The sequence below is a fragment of the Phoxinus phoxinus genome (genome assembly GCF_949152265.1).
Source record: "Phoxinus phoxinus genome assembly, chromosome: 9".
Taxonomy (NCBI): domain Eukaryota; kingdom Metazoa; phylum Chordata; class Actinopteri; order Cypriniformes; family Leuciscidae; genus Phoxinus; species Phoxinus phoxinus.
In genome coordinates, this window is record NC_136884.1 from 35,003,700 (window position 1) to 35,018,439 (window position 14,740).

The window sequence follows — 14,740 nt, forward strand, 5'->3', positions numbered from 1 at the left end:
GTCATCGTTGGAGCCGATGATGTTGCGCCGCTTTCCTCCAATTGGTGGACACCAGGAACCATAAAAGAGAGACGCGGACGGAGAGAGGATAGGCTTTGCTTTTGTCTGTTGTTGTTGTTGTTCGGAGAGAGATGTGATTTAGAGACGCTGTCCATTCTGTGTATTGTTCTTACGATTCTGTGGTATGTTCTTGTGTGCTACCTAAATAAATCTTTACCACCATTAGTTTGGAATGGTTGTGATGGGGAGGGAAGGAGAGGAAAGGTAAGCATATCACGTGATGTACATTGAGCACCACCCGTTAGTGAACTATTTCTGTATTTTTGTTTGGATTTAGTGAGTATAGTTTAAATTAGGGTATCTTCGGATACTGAAGATGTTCTTTTATTTTTTTTCTTTGTTTAGTCAGTTTAGTGCTGATTTATGAGTTAGTTAGAGGGTTATGTTCTGATTATTTCATTTATTTGATTGCTGCCCAGTTCTCTTCTTATTTTCCCCTGCCTGGGTATATTTTTGTTTCTTTACTTTTCTGTAAATATTATTGTAAGTTGTTTGATTTATGGATTCTTTCCATTATACTTTTGTAAATAAATACGTGTTGATTGCCTTTAGAGCTGTGGTCTTCTTTGCTTGCATTAGCGTTGGTACGAAGTCAAACTCCGACAGTTAATGTTAATCCCAATAAAATTATTCCCATTTAATAATCGCAGGGTACGTTACAAACAGGCATCACATATCTCGGAATTCGTCTGTCACTTGATCTAACAGAATTATGGAAACTTAACCCCTCTTATTAAAAGTATAAAAGATGATTTGGAACGTTGGTTTATATCTTGGATGGGAAGAATTAATCTCATTAAAATTAACATCCTTCCCAGAATATTATATCCAATGCAAATGTTACCACTTTGTTACTGTATTTGTTCATCTTTGTTAACGTTAGTTAATAGAAATTCATTGTTAGTTCATGTTAGTTCACAGTGCATGAACTAGTGTGCACAAGATTTTAATAAAGTAATAGTAAATGTTGAAATTAACATTAACAAAGATGAATAAATGATGTATACGTGCAATTCATTATTAGTCCATGTTAACTAATGTAGTTAACTAATGTTAACCAACCAACCTTATTGTAAAGTGTTACCAGAATATTCTTGATCAGGAAAGAAGTTTTTCATATTTCATTTGGCAAGGGAAAAAACCTATAGTAAGAATGAAGATCTAACAACTGCCAGTAGATAGGGTGGAACATGCAGTACCTAACATGTATACGTGTGTATTTGTATTTGCTTTGTTCCTTGTGATGATTGTGTTTTTGTTTTTTTTATGTTTTGATTTTATGTAAAAGCCTAACCAGGGCCGCGGGCCGCAAACTAGCTTTACGCTATATGCCCCATGTACACGGCATCGGTTGTCTATGTGTAACAATGCCTAGAGTATTATCCCTGTTAAATAAACAAACAAAATAAAAAAAACGTTTCGAGGGAACTCGCAATGCGTCAACGCTTTGGGAACGCTCCTGCGTGATTGCGTCTGAAGCACTTGTGTCAACTAGTCCAATGGCGAGAGTGGGCGTCACGGGCGGGTGACGTGGCGACCAGAAAAGGATAAAGGACATCCGGTTTAGAACCGCGCTAGCTTTTGTGCCTCAGCAAGAGCTCTGTTACATACTGTCTGTCTTCTTTATTGTTGTCTGTCACTATTTCAGTCTACAAGCATAGATATTATGGCGAACAAAACAAGCTTAGATCGTGTGTTCCTCGCTGCCCTCTTTCTTTATGGGTGGGGATACACACAATGTATGTGTTGTGTGTTTTGAGGAAGGTGTTCAGGCTCGCGTTCCTCGCAGTACCGGCCCCGTGTTGCTGAGGCAGCACGGAAGTTGGTATTGTGGGGTTCGCAAATGGATCTCGCGGAGGGGTTAGAGACGGGCTCCGCCTTTTCTCTGCCTTTACCCGGGGGATCCAGCGCTCTCTCTCTCTGGGATCGGAATCCCGCGCCGCGGCTTCTTCCGCCCTGGTTAGAGAGCCCGGCATTTCAGCAGTCAATCTCTGAGGAGGTAGAGGTGCTGAGCATCAATGTATGTCCACAAGCATATAATATATATCTAGACAGGAGTATGGGGAGCAAACAGCTTTGAATCGCGTTCCTCCCCGCCCTCGCTTCATTACGAGTGGGGACACACACGATTCATGTGTTGTTTGTTTGGAAGTAGAGCAAGCTCTAGTAAAATGGGGGCTGACAGTGTTCATTTATAAATTCCCGACGTGTAACATTTGCACTATCGAGAGTTTTAGCTCTGCTTCTGATGGCTTTCTTCTCTAGGGAAGAAAGTCAATAAAGATTCTGTTACTCTATCTCGGATCTCGCGTGTGCTGAGGCAGCAATTAGATTTCGGGTCTGCAATAAGAATAATAGTGGACGGCTACGTTCATTCATAAACTTTACAGACGTGCGTTCACTATCGTGAGTTTCCCCATGCTATTGTTTATTTAAAAAAGACTGCAATAAGAATCCAGTGGTTATGCAAATGCAATGCATTGATTAAAGAGATACATGTTGTATTGCAAGCTATGAATTGATGGTTCTTTTATTGTATGTTGAAACTATTTTTTATGTAATATATATAAATATATATTCAGCCTTTCATCCAGACTATATTAACTTGCCTGGTTGATTTTTTTGCTGTTTGATTCTGAGGAATTAAATAAGTGGGCTGCATTTAAATTTGCTTATCTGACTTTCATTAGTTAGATTCATGTATAAGTTCAGCATTTCATCCAGACCGTGTGAACTTGTCTGGTTGATATTTTACTACATTTAATTTTGAGGAATTACATGGTATAATTTGGTGCTACAGCTGTCCACCTCCGAGGGGATAGATGTGCTGAGCAACGAGTTAAGGGAATTGAAGATTCTCCATCTCAATCTCCTGTGTACAATGAATTTGGAGTTTATAACTTCGTAAATGGGGCTGCTGGGCGGAGCAGCACTAACCATTAACAAACTCCTTGTACAGGCAGAGTGTCATTTCCTGTGCTCCCCCTCAGAGCATTCTCAGCATTCTCAACAGAAGCCTTTAAATCAGGTTAGTAGGTGCCCTTAGTAGGTTTTGGGGCTTGGGGATACTTGTCCTTGGGGCTGGACTTTGTGGTATTGACATGTTTTTTTATTTTTTTATTATTATGTTCCCTTAGGTGCAATTATAGTATTACTATAGTTTTTTTTACAAAAAACTTTTAAAATGTAGTGAGTGATTTATGACCTTTTCCCACCCTGTTTCTCATCCTCTGATTCAAACAGTCTGTTTTGGGGGTGTTTCCCTTTAAGAGTTCAGTGTTAACGGCCACTGTTATGATTGGCTAACGTCAGTGCCTATGCATCAATTATTAACGCCCCCAGCCAGAACATTTGCGGATTTGGCGCAACTTTTTAATAGCGGGTGATGCATGCGAAGCGATGGCTCTTTCAATGATAAAACCTTATTATGTCTGAGCCGGAATCAGAGGAAAATGAGCCATCACCACAACAACGAAGACTGGATCAGCCCGTGTCCACATGGAACGTGAAACTATTTTGAATTAATAAAAAAATTGTAACCCGAGACACTTGAAAACGGATTATTGTTGCATAATTATCCTATAGCTTAATTTACTATCTAACAGTTTAACATTATTTAACTAATTTCAATGAAATGATAGGGTGTACGACGGACAAAAATGTATGCACAGGCCATCTTTGAAGATTGATAAAGGCAACATTTTTTATTTTCTATCACATGTAGGCCTACTAGAAAAGCGACATATTTTCAAGATTCTCTTATACAAATGTGTTTATATTAGCCATGATAAAAAGTAAGTTTGCGTCGTCGTTGTTGAGCCCAGAATAGCCAGCATCATTTTGGGATTTGTTCTCAAAACAGTCATCCTTCAAATGTATAGAACAAACGCTTAAATTAACACTGCCGTGACTGGGACGTCCGCAAGAAATAAAGTGCATCCATTTTTCCCTGACGTCTGGATCTTTCTGCAGCGTATTCAAAGATGTTGTTTGTCCACAGCCAGGAACAGCACATCTGCGGCATCGTCATTTCCCTGTACACAGACCCACTCGCTGTCCGTCGACTGAACACTTGTGAGGCGCGCGGGCGCAACAATGATACGAGATGAGCGTAGTTGTCTTGCGCTTAAAACGTAGTTGTCTTGTGCCAGAGGCGGTCATATGAAAACGCTGGTACGTCACTTCGTACCGTGACGTCACTTCTTACCATGGATCCAGAACGAGCTGTATTTAGAGCTTGATTAAATAAATTATTCGTTTATAATGGGGAGGACGTCTTAACCTATGAAACTTGCAGGACGTTTTAATGACACAAAGACCTCTTATATACCAAAAGATCAACGCAAATTTGGTTTCTCATGTCATGACCCCTTTAAGTGATGGGTTTTCACTTCATATTGCGGGTCTCGGACAGTGGGGCCCAGTTTACTGCCCGATTGGTACAGTGCTGGAGTTACTGCTGGTTCCTTTTTCCGCAGGGTTATCCCCTTCCACACTGAAGGTGTACGTGGCGACCTTAGTGCCTACCATGTCCCTTTTGGTTGTTGTTTCCTCTGTGGTGCTTTTAGACCAGGACAGGAGTATGGCGGCTTAGAAGCCTTATTATATATGTATATATCCCTGTAGGATGTGGTATGCGGCAGGCTGGTCCTCTCCGCTCACATTCGTAAGGATTTACAATTTCGACCTGGGCGCTTCCCCAGGTTCTCAAATGCTCTTGTCTTAGTTGTGCAGTATTCACACAGACAGGTTCTGTTTCGTATGGCGTATTGGGTATTCTCATTCCCAAAGCGTCATCGTCGCATCGCGAGTTCCCTCGAAAGGGAACGTCTCAGGTTACGACTGTAACCCTAGTTCCCTGAGAAGAGAACGAGACGATGGAGCGTTCCCAAAGCGCCATCGACACATCGTCTCGTTCCCTTCTCAAGGAACTAGGGTTACAGTTGTAACCTGAGACGTTTTACAATTGGGCTTGCCATACCCGCACAATTTGGAATTGGGAATTATTATTATTATTGTTGTTGTTATTGTTATTATTGAACCTTATTTATTTATTTATTTGTATTTGTATTTCATTATTTGTATTGTGTTTCTGTTCAAGTGTGTGTGTGTGTGTGGGGTGGGTGTTTATTAAACTCGCAGATTTTATTAGACTCACATACTGAAAAGTAACAAATCCTTCATCTATAAGGATTAGATGGAAATGAACATATGGTCTGCCTTTGATCTTTTTGATAATGTCTAATTTATTTGTTGAAACTTGGAAGCCATGTAAAGAACATTTTCCACTGAACAACATTAAAATAATACAATATTTAGCTCTACAGTCTATTCTGATTCATCAACACAGTTTCACTGATCCATTAAAAACATAAAACCCAGGATAGAGCGGTTGAGTGAATGTGGTCTGGACTGTGTGTATGAGGCTCATTGTGTCAGAGACGCTGTAGAAGGACAGGGTTCCTGCACTGTGATCCACATACACTCCTGTTCTCCTGTGATCCACATACACTCCTGTTCTACTGCTGATGGGCTCTACAGGGAGATCAGTCACTATGTTATTGTGATAGAATATGTAACCGGAGGAAGAGGAGATCAAACTCCAGGACTGATCATTATATCCAAACCGACACTCATTACTCCTTCCCTTCCTGCTTATGCTCTTATATGACACTGATATATACACACGTTCACCACTCCACTCAATCTCCCAGTAACAGCATCCACACACACTCTCTCTACACAACACCTGAGGATACACATCAAATCTGTCTGGACGATCAGGATACGGCTGGACTGTGTTAGTAAATCTAATCACTCTGTTCTCCTCAGACAGACGGAGGTGTTTATTCACTGTGTTCAGATCCAGAGTGAGCTGATGGGAATCTGATGGAGAGAAAACACATCAGAATCAGGAATTATGAATCTGATATTTTAATGTATCTGAACTCTTCATGTTAATATATATCAGCAGTGTCTCAGTACAGTTTACCAGATATCCTGTGCAAATCATCATTTACATGATAGACTCTAAATCTCTTCTGTCATGTTTTCTTTCATCTTCTACAGGAAGAACATGAACACACTCAATGAGTTTTTCTGCTTGTTTTCTTAGTGACTTACATTGTAGGAAGTCGTTCCTGGTCCTGGACAGAACAATGTTGATGAAAGTGACTGTGGAAATCAACAGACATGAAGAGTTTGATTATCATGTCAAGAGAAAATGATCCCTGCATCCGTTCCTAAGACATTTCTAATATGATCTTCTACATGGTCTGAGATGATGGAGGATTATTTCTGAGAGCAGAATCTCCAGGACTTTACCTCTGTTAGAGATCTTCTTCAGCTCCTCTTTGCAGAAATCCTCCAGTTTGTCTCTCAGCTGACGGACAGATTCTCTCACTCCATCAAAAGAGGAGAGAGAACTGAAGGGATTGTCATTTACGTCTGTAGATTCAGGAGGAGCTGAGAGAGACTGGACACTCTACAGAAAACAGAAATCAGAGCTCATCTCCTCCACACTTCATCAATAACCGGCTCTACTGTCAGATTTGTGCGGCTCTTGTTGATCTTTAGTAACTCTCCTCAATCCAGCACTTTCACAGCACCAGCTTCATTCTTCTCATTTTTATTACATCATGTTACATCAACAAGTTCTAGCGTTTGACACATATGTGAACTTCTAGGAAAACACTTGGATGATTAAACATATGGCAATAATATTAATGTAACAGATAAAGTGCATCAATGGCATCACATGGCAGGACTGAGTAGATTTGATTCATTCTGAATTATTTGGCTCATTCTGCTCTCATGAAATGTTTCTCTGTGAGTCACTTGCTCAAGTCCACTATGACCCTCTTCTTCTAGATCTCTGTTACCTGCAGGAACTGGATGTGATCCTGTGTGTGTGAAAGCTGCTCCAGCTCAGTGTCTCTCCTCTTCAGATCATTGATCTCCTGCTCCAGTCGCTCCAGTCGTCCTTCAGCTCGACTCACTGCAGTCTTTTCCTGATCTCTGATCCGCTGTGTCGCCTCAGAGCTGCATCTCTCAATGGAGCGGATGAACTCAGTGAAGATCTTCTCACTGTCCTCCACTGCTGTCTCTGTGCAGAGCGCTGTTAGGACACACATCACAATCACACAGTGAGCTTCAGTGAGTCCTGACTGAGACGTCTCAAACTTCTCTTCTTCTCCAGACTCACCTTATGAGACTCCACAGCCTCTCTCAGCTGCTGAAGATCTTTCTCTCTCCGCTGGATCCTCTGCTGGAACGACCTCTGCGTCTCCTTCAGCTGCTTCTGCACCACAAACCAATAACAGAGATGTCAGTTTATACTGCTGGTCTAGTTTATTCTTGACACTCCTGTATTGTCTTGTCTTTATGTAAGCGTACGGTCTCTTGTCTGTCTGCCTTGTTTCATGTTCGAAGCGTGATGTTCGGATTCAGGCACTCATGTCTAGTTCTGGTTTCGGTTCTGTGCCGGGATTCGGACATTCATGCTCTGTGTGTTTGTATTCTGTTGTGAGTGCACAGGATGAGCATTCACTCGTTCTCGTGCACTCTGTCTTGTTGTGTGAGTATGCGGTTTCGAGTTCGCTCTGGCCGTACGCTCTTCTGCCCGCGTGTGAGGTTGTGTTCTGTGAAGCACATGATTCGTGTTTCCATCGACCGGGTGCTTTCATGATGTTTTGTCTTGTGCTGAGCAGCATGCGGCTTGTGTTTTTCACTGGCTGCGTGCTTTCATGTTTTCACACGGCTTATGAGTGTTCTCATGTTAAAGCTACGTGTTTGTGTCTTGTTTTGTTTATTTTTTTACTGAAAGTAAAATCTTTCAAATTTAATTATATAATCATCTAATAAGATTATCAAGTGTAAATATGTTATTTTATTAATTGTCAGGGTTTGTTTTTTTTGTTCAATGAAGGGCTCAGCTAAACAGGCTAATAAGGCTATTAACTACCATTATTCATTTTATTTATACTAATATCTAATTATAATGTCTACAAATGTAAAGATGTACAGATGTACAGGCACTTGTTCATTGGTTCTCAGTGACTCCTCATGATTCATGGGTTTACAGAGATTATCGCCCACATCGGTGAACCATTGAAATTTCTAATTGGTCCGAACGTTTCGAAACATTTATGACATAATGAAGCCTCGTTTACTGAAATCACATGACTCTGGTAGTTTGATATAGGCTCCGAACCATTGATTCGAAACAAAAGATTTGTAAAGGCTTCGAAGCTTCATGAAGCAGTGTTTTGAAATTGCCATCACTTGTCCTGCCCTTCCAGATCCTATTTGCCTAGCCAAGTCATGCCTCATCGGCTTATCCAGTTGCTAGTCTTGCCCTTGTCCCCCTTTTATTTTTATAACTAATAAAAACCCTTAACTTCTGCTTTACTGAGTCCTTGCTTTATCCCTTCACCTCACCCTTGACAAAATCATCATGTTATAAGTTAAATCCAATAACAGTAGAATACATAACCAATGGCTGTAGGTTCAAACTCCTTAAATGGATGATAGATTAGTTTAAGTAGTAAGTATAAGGCCTCTTTTACACTGCAAGCATAAGTATCATAAAAGTGAAACTGACACAGATGTAAAGCTTCACACTGACAGTGTTTCTGCTGTGTAACAGTATTTCTGTAAATAACTGCCATCAGTTATAAAATGTTGATCGGGAATCAGTCATTCTAATTTACATGAAGACGAGCATCCCATTTCCATCAAAAGTTTTTTTTGAAAACACAGAACAGAAGCCAAAGTCTGAAGTGAAGCTATAAACGACTGAGTTTATTAGGACTGACACAGGTTTACTGAAAATAAAGTGTTTTTGTCTGTCGTTGCATTTAATTGTGTTATTCTTGTCATAGATATATTTTGTCAAACAACCGGTGAATATTTTCCATTATTTTCTGTTAAGTTCAGTGCGGAGCACAGATACACTCAGCAGTGAAAGTCCACTTACAGCTTCTGTTCACCTCTCCTGACGTCTGCAGTGTGAATGATGTTTCCTGATCATATGGGTGCCAATAAAGAAACTGTCAACATTATTTCATCAGTGTTTTGTTTATAGTTCATACCTGTTTCTCTGTCCTGTGAGCTGCTGCTGATACAGTGTTGTGGTTTTTATGTTCATCCATCGTACACAGCAAACATATAAACTTCTGATCAGTGAGGCAGAAAACCTCCAGGAGTTTATCATGTGTCTGGCAGATCATCTCCTGCAGTCGTCCAGTGGCATCGGTCAGATCGTGTCTCTTTCTTTTAACGAAACTCTCGTGTTGTTCAAGGTGATTCTGACAGTAAGACTCAAGACAGCGTAACAGTCAGCAGCAAGTTTAGTCTTCTTCAGTTTCTCCACCACTTCAGCCAGCATGGTGTTTTTAGCTAAAGCAGGTCTTGGACTGAAGGTCTGTCTGCACTGAGGGCAACTGTAGACTCTCTTCTCATCCTCCTGATCCCAGCAGTCTGTAATACAGATCTTACAGTAACTGTGTCCACAGGGAATGGTCACTGGATCTTTCAGGAGATCCAGACACACTGAACACTGGAACTCATCCTGAGAAATTCTGGCTTCTGCCATTTTACTGCATGAGACACACAAATACACAACAGCTCAACTGCACTTCAGTTTCAGTTTCTCTGAACTAAAGAGTTTCCTGGTTCGGTGTTTAAGTGATTTGTGAAAAGCGTGTCTGCAAATCTGTAAAGAAGGTTCCTCACTCCTAGTGTAGTGGGTTTCTGTCAGCGTCGTTTTCTTCTTAATAAAACAGATCCCACACGATGATGCAGTTATGTGATTTACTCTCGGCTTCTCTCAGTTTCTGTATCAAAATATAACAGACCCCATCAGACACTTCTAACAAGGAGAATCTCTGGTCCTCTCATCGCCATGACATCCCGCGAAAGAGAGAGGGCGCCCGGAAATTACATCAGCTTTACCCACCTTTAACATTTCTCACATTATCAGAGTTTATTTGCTATAGTTTAGAAAATGGTAATAAAATATGACAAGAACTCAAGAGATAAAAAAAAGTAGATATTTCCCTGCTTTTAGCCAGGTCCTGCCAATATCCAGCAACTTTGCACAGCCATTGAAGAGAGTGGACCAACACTCCACAGGCCACAATCAACAACCTGATCAACTCTATGCGAAGGAGATGTGTTGCACGGCGTGAGGCAAATTGTGGTCACACCAGATACTGACTGGTTTTTGGACCCCTGGTTTTTGGAGTTCAGCTCATGAAAAATGGGGGCAAAAACAAAAGTGTTGCGTTTATAATTTTGTTCAGTATTTAAGCGTAGCTAATCATCAATCTGTCAGGAATTATATAATAATATGGATTGCTTATGTAGCAGGGTGACTGAATCCACTTAGGAGGATATCATTCACCTGTGCTTAACTCGTTACCACCCGCCCCTTGTCCTATATATGAGATGTGTGGTGGCCACTCTGTATGCGTCTTGGTATCGCCCACTTGACGGCATCTGTGGCTGCCGCAGGTATGTGATTGTATGGGGAAACTCGCGCTTTCTTGTCTTGTGCTGGCAGTTTATACAGAATTTCTCTTGCTGTCAGGTTGCGACAGTAGGCTGTTCCTCCCGCTGCTGTGTGTTTGCTGCCCACTTCTCTCAGGTATGTGTAGCCTCTTCGTCAATGGGAAGAAAATGGCTGCGTTTGACAACTTGTGATTTAATATCTGCAGTGACAACGATAGAACGTCATCTATATTACCTGAGTGAGAAGCTGGATTATATTATGGTGTGCAGTTTGTGAGCAGTACCTCCCCGTGGTACGTAAGATTATGGTTTTGGATATTAATAACTTACCGTTGTTATCTAACATTATCTTTCTGCTCGGCAGGCCCCCCCTGCATAACCGAGTCTCTTGGGCTAATTATGGGTACCGTGTATCACTGATGACTTGTGATCGCGTATATTATGACTGCGTCGCTGTTTTGCCTCGACTTAAATGATGTAAACTTTTCTACTGCTGTAATTCCCTCGTTTGTTGTTTGAGAAGATTGTGCATTCGGTTGACTTTGTGGAAGGCCTGTCTCTACTGGTCACTACCGATTGGAACTAAAGGGTGCGTTCAAGCATGTTTATTGCGAGCTTTGTGTAAACTGGTTGTCGCCATGAATCTCATTGACCCATAAGCGTGGATGTTTGAGGTCAAAGCCGAACTTCTTCGGCAGAAGCTGTCACATCTTTAACTTTTACTCTCAGCAAGAGGTCAAAGCAGATGGCTTCTCTTTTGAAAAGGTGTCAGAGGCAGTTGTACTTGAGAAGCTTAAAAACCTAAATAGCTCAAAAGCCACTGGCTTCGACAATATTCCATCTAGATTCTTAAGAGATGCTGCTGAGGCTATAACCCCATGTATCACCCATATCATAAACATGTCTATTGAGCAAGGATATTTCCCTAATGATTTCAAGCTTGCCAGAGTAATTCCACTTTACAAGAAAGTGAGTAAATTAGACCATGGAAATTATAGACCGGTTTCTATTCTGTGTAGTCTGTCAAAGATAATTGAAAAGATAATTTTTGAACAGATTGACAAATATTTAGCATCACACAATCTACTCTGAGTTCCAGTCTGGCTTTCGTAAATCACATTCCACTGACACCTGTCTATTGTATCTAACTGACTACATTAGGAGGGAGGTAGATAAAGGTAATTTTTGTGGTATGGTCATGTTAGACCTACAGAGGGCCTTTGATACTGTTGACCATGGTATTTTGGTATGCAAATTAAAAGTCATTGGTTTTAATGACTTAGCAGTCAGATGGGTGAGTTCTTATCTGAAGGATAGGAAGCAGGTGGTGGATATTGGAGGAACAATGTCTCAACCACAATGTATAGAATGTGGGGTTCCTCAAGGGAGTGTTTTGGGCCAACTTTTTTTCCTTCTATATATAAATGACCTTAAGTCTGTATGTTCATGTGAACTTTTTTTATATGCAGCTGATTCTGCGTTATTGGTTTCACATTAAGATAAGAACATAGTTGAAAGAACTCTCAGTGTAGAACTATCGAATGTCAGTAGGTGGATGTCAGACAATAAACTATCACTTCACTTAGGAAAAACGGAAGCCATACTGTTTGGGTCAAAAATAAAACTGAAAAGATCCCCTGGTTTTAAGGTTTTAGTTGGAGATAATGAGATTAATGTAAAGGACTCAGTTAGTTACCTTGGTTGTGTGCTGGACTGCCACTTGTCTGGAGTGGGCCAAGCTCAAAAAGTACTTACCAAGGTAAATCAAAGAGTACGTTTCTTGTCCAGCGACAAAAAAATGATGTTAATTCTAGCAAGTGCTCTAATTCAGCCTTATTTTGATTATGCATGTTGCTCTTGGTATAATGGTGTCTTAAAGCACCTGAAACATAGGCTTCAGACTGCTCAAAATGGGGTTATAAGGCTTATTTTGAACCTCCCCATGAGATCTCATCTTGATATTTCTCATTTTGAGACTATTGGGTGGTTAAAAGTAGAAGATCGAGTCTCTCAGATTCACCTGTGCATGGTACATAGGACTGTGCATGGGGCTGTCCCCAAATATTTGATTAATTATATTAATAGAGTGAGAGATGTTCACAGCTACTCCACCAGGGGCAGCTCTACTGATTTTGTACCTCCTAGAGTTAAGAGTAATTTAGGCAAAGAGTCCTTTTTGTATGTAGCAACAAGCTTGTGGAACAGGTTGCCAGGAAATCTAAAGATGACCAGAAGTTTAGTAGGTTTTAAGCTGGCACTGAAAAAATGGCTCAGATGCCAATCTTAGTATGACAATATTTTACGGTTTTGTCTTGATGGTTCTATTTAATATATATATATGGATGTGATGATTGATGCTTGATTTGTTGCCACTTGTTCTGTCTCCCCTCCCCCTGGGACCACAATGGAAATAAGCCCTAGGGCTTTATTGTGTTATCCTGACTTTGTTTTGTTTCGTTTTTTAATGTATTGTGCTAAGATGTATCATATTTTAAACAAAAGGGTCAAATAAAATCAATCAATCAACTGTATGCTGTGCTCACATCGAGTGTTGTGTGTTTTCTGGCATTTAACCTTCACGTGTGCAGTGGGTATTTGCAGTGGCCTATTGTGGGGAGGGTTTGTCTTCCAATTTGGCAGCTGACCCATACCTCCAGACACCCCCCGCTCTTAGTTAATTTGTTTCTTTAAATTGAAAGTGTGCATGTATGTGGTGCTGATTAATGGTGTCTCTCATTATAATGCTTGTGTTGAGTTTTAAACTTTGAATTTCTAACTATTTAATATTTTATTGACAAACAAAAATAAACTTTTCTATTCTATACGACTCATGTCTTTTCACCCATCCACACAAAACGAACCTGTGTGCCCTTAGGGCTATTTCCCTGGTTTTTCGGGGTGGCGTAGTCGAGCGTATTATATTGTAATTTCTGTTAGAAGTGTGGTAAAGCCCTTGTTAGTTCTCTTAGGACTTCTTTTCTCGTACCCACAACGCTACACTTACATACATAGCCTTGTCAGGGAGCTCAGATAAATGGATGACTCAATTGCGGTGACAAATGGGAGTAAAGTTTATCAGAAAACTTTGGGAACAATAGAACCACCATAAATCACTAACAAACATTATATAATGCTTAACAGAACAATAGAAACAGTCCATGTGACACAGTGCTTAATGTCATGTTTTGAGTTTATTTGTTCATATTTAGAGTTTGTTCTTGCCTTAGTGTTCTCGTTTACTTCTCAGTTTGTTAATTACTTCGTTCTCTCCATGTTTGTTACTATGGTTTCTGATTGTGTTTGGGTGTGTCTTGTTGTTCAGTCTAATTAGTTCCTTTCTGTTGCCTGTGTATTTAAATCTGAGTTTAGTGCTGTGTAGTTGTCTGTCGTCATCACTGTTGACCTGGTTGTTCTGTCCCGTGTGTGAAAGATTCCAAGTCTCCTGAGTATTTCTGTACGTTTGAGCACACTATTTTGCTCGCCACAGCTGCACAACACCTCGGTTTAAAGGGCAGACCAGAGCAAGTGAATTTACGGACAGTACATCAAGACATCAGGACACTGCATGAACAAACATGACGACAAACATTTGCATGACGACAAAGTGCAGCACATCATTTGGGTGCTCACGTTCAAGTCTTTCCACCATCAAACATCGCTGTTCTTCGTCTTGAATCATTAATGGACTTAAATTACCAGATTAGATAAAAAACACTTAAAACTAAATCTCTGAGTGTGTCTCAATCAGCTCTATAAGCAAGTGTGAAGTGATCACAATTGTAATACCAACTACAGGGTATTTGTGATTTTCTCAATCAAGGATTAAGTTAAAGAGATAAAAAGATTGATAAAGAGATAAAATAAATAAAAGTTATAAAATATATAAAAGTTAAAGAGATAAAATATCAAGCCATATTTCAAACTTGTTAAAAATTTGTAGATCAAAATGAAATGTGTGGTTTAATATATTAACTAAATCTGAATCCTCATCACAATATATCCATCTTATTCCATCTCAGTGTTTCCCCAGTCAATAAATAACATAAAATTTCAACTTTTATGTGATTAAAGTGCATTAAATAAAAGGGCCTCTAAAGGATTACAGTGATGGTCTGAATGGAAAACTTAAAGTAAAATAGTTTAAAATTGTGTAAATCTAGTTAACATC

The 14,740-nt window shown here is 40.1% G+C and overlaps 1 pseudogene across 1 annotated transcript; it reads right to left on the reverse strand.

Annotated features, from left to right (window-relative positions):
• Positions 1–5,346: 5,346 nt before the first annotated feature.
• LOC307004550 (tripartite motif-containing protein 16-like protein) lies at positions 5,347–9,708 on the reverse strand (annotated as a pseudogene). The gene is made up of 6 exons (XR_013800702.1): positions 9,153–9,708; positions 7,265–7,360; positions 6,930–7,177; positions 6,385–6,544; positions 6,184–6,234; positions 5,347–5,946 (listed from the first exon to the last, which is right to left on the reverse strand). The product of XR_013800702.1 is annotated as a tripartite motif-containing protein 16-like protein (transcript).
• Positions 9,709–14,740: the final 5,032 nt, after the last annotated feature.